The sequence below is a fragment of the Epinephelus fuscoguttatus genome, linkage group LG9 (assembly GCF_011397635.1).
Source record: "Epinephelus fuscoguttatus linkage group LG9, E.fuscoguttatus.final_Chr_v1".
In the NCBI taxonomy this organism is placed as follows: Eukaryota; Metazoa; Chordata; class Actinopteri; order Perciformes; family Serranidae; genus Epinephelus; species Epinephelus fuscoguttatus.
The window spans coordinates 44,653,166-44,655,931 of NC_064760.1; the positions used below are offsets into that span (position 1 = coordinate 44,653,166).

Consider the following 2,766-nt stretch of genomic DNA (forward strand, 5'->3'; position numbering starts at 1 on the left):
ATATCTTAACATGACATTAAACTGTCATAGATGGTTGGTTTTGACGTTGGCTGTTATGAGATCATTATAACTGTTCTTTTCATGAAGTGTAATTACATTGACAAGTGAGTTTATAACTGTCATATTTTCTCTCCTACAGTGATATAATTTGAACTTTTCATTAAGATGTCATTAAATGTAATTACATTGTCAAATCAGTTTATAACAGTGTCATGACTGTTTTCCTTGACTTCAAGTAAAGTGGAACCATTTGAACTTTTCATTAAGATGTCATTACATGTAATTACATAGTCAAATGATTTAAATGCCTTAACAAAAGCAATAGACAAGTCAAGACATTTTTTTTCCTTCATGTATTTGAAAAACAGAAAACATTTCGTAGAAAAAACAACTTGCATTACTCCACAGACAGAGGGTTCCAGAGGGTGACACGGGAGTGGATTTTCAGTCCTGTCCTATCCCACCCCCACAAAAATAATCCCATCCCGTCCCAATCCCATGAAAAAGAAAAAAAAAAAAATCCCGTCTCGTCCAGTCCCATCCCGCTCCATGTTGTGTTTCAGTTACAGTAAAAAAAAAAAAAAAAAATACAGTAAATGGATCACACAATGCCTTCCTTAGTTGAATATAAACCCAAATATGACATCTAATGTAGTGTTTTGATGTTTATTGCCTAATTATTTTTTACATTCACTCCACCTTGAAGCTGTTCAGAATGATAAACACATTTGATGTCTGATGTGGTCAGACAACACGTCATAAGAACCAGTTCTGAGAGAGAAAAATGTAGTTAAAGTATTGCAGTAAAAGTAGTGTTTGGTTCCTCTGACTGATAATATTATATATGGCATCATTAGATTATTAATACTGAAGCATCAGTGTTAGAGCAGCATGTTACTGTTGTAGCTGCTGGAGGTGGAGCTAGTTTCAACTACTTTCTCTCACTCTCAGGTGTGCAGTTAAGTTGGTCGTATTCGCTCTTTTTGTTGAGATGGTTTTACAACAAACCCATCACACTGGCTCGTCCAAATTACTGGGCTCCCCTCTGTCATTTGGTTTAAATCCAAAACACTCCCACAGAGGGGCCATGACATTTGGTTTAGGAACAAGTTCCCTGTCTTTCTCTTAGGCTCAACTCTGTTTTTTTCCTCTGCCTCGTCTCCCCCTCACGAAGATTGCACTGTGTGTGTGTGTGTAGCCCATAGCCCTGCCTCCCCCACAGAGACAAAGACACGCATGACAAGAGCTGATGAACCAACTCACCTCGCTGCCAGACGATACACGGCAGTGAACGCTCTTGTCGTCCAGTCTCTTTGGTGGAGAGAGACGTAGCCCAGTTATCCCATAATATAATCAGGGAAGGGCCCTGAGTTCTTTAACTGAAATAAAATAATATACAATAGGTGATGTAATCTGTTCTCTGTTACCTTTAAACTTTTTATGTGTCTTGAGTGTTTTATTCACTGCAAATTAACTGCAAATCTAAGCACGGCAATAATCCTTTAATCAGTTCCTTTAAACCCAAGTGCCTTCTCCTTTAAAACCTTCACTGAGTTTAACCTGTATTCAAACACCAAACAAAACAAACAAATAAAATGCAGTCTTTTTTTAAAATAAATCATAATTCAGTCTCTTTGGACCACTTTATGGTCTCTTAAACTCACATATAAACTTCCACAATATACTTTTAAATTGGATAAACACAATATTCAATTGACATTCAATTATCCCTTTTTTTTTTTTTTAAATAAAATAAAATAAAATACCAGTGGGCCCACACTCACCAAGCTCACACACACACAGTCACCCGCCGGCAATTAGTTCTAAATTTCCCCGGGTTGCAGGCCTGATAGGATGCTTGGGTACGGTGAGGCTTAAAACTCTCTGGCCGCTTCACTCAAAAGAGCAACAAATAAAAATGATACCTTAAGCAAACAGTGAAGTCAGTTTGGCGGTATGACGCAGTCTCTCGATACTCTTGAGTTTCATCTGGGTGGCTCACGGGGTAGTCGGTAGCTCAGGGCCTCTTGTCCTTCTCCCCTCCTTCTGCTTCTTCCTCAAATCTCCTCTTCGGAAAAATGAATTATAGCCTTGTTAGTAAGCTGAGTTAGCTTAGCTTTTCTGTCGCTAAAAGTTCATTCACTTGGCTAGTGATGCATGCACACCCCTGCTAACCATACACCTGTGGTATCTAACTGATTAATTATACATACCATGAAAAACTGTTCAACACACTTCGGGTACAAATGTTCTCAGCTCCTCACAGAATATATGTAGAATGTCCAGGCACAAACTGTCGGATAGGCAGCCCTAAAAAACACCAACTACATACTTTTCACGTACTTTTTTTTTGGCTACACATTGTGACTTAGCCAGTCAAGCGACACACATTCACACACCACTTCCTTTTCCTATTACCTTCAAAATAAAACACTCTTCAAAATAAAATAAACATTTACTCAACATACTTACATCTTTACATCCGTACCTGTTTAACTTATTTATTCCACAGCATTTTTTTTTAAATCTTACAGGAAACAACCTTTAACCATACTTATGATGTATCTTTTTATGAACTGACTTTTTAACCTTATTTAAGATACTTTTAATGTTTTAACAATTTTAAACATTAACTTTATTACATATGGTATTTTGAACCGGGTTACACCAGGAAAACAAAGACACATGAATATGGCAATTAATCCCTTTTAATTTACCGTGCAATTGACCGACTTGTCGCATATCGCAACAGGCCTAATAATGATT

At 37.3% G+C, this 2,766-nt stretch overlaps 1 long non-coding RNA gene across 1 annotated transcript; it reads right to left on the minus strand.

The window, feature by feature from the left end:
- Positions 1-1,157: 1,157 nt before the first annotated feature.
- On the minus strand, positions 1,158-2,263 carry LOC125894729 (uncharacterized). The gene is made up of 3 exons (XR_007450105.1): positions 2,214-2,263; positions 1,785-2,068; positions 1,158-1,379 (listed from the first exon to the last, which is right to left on the minus strand). It is a non-coding gene; the product is annotated as an uncharacterized LOC125894729 (long non-coding RNA).
- Positions 2,264-2,766: the final 503 nt, after the last annotated feature.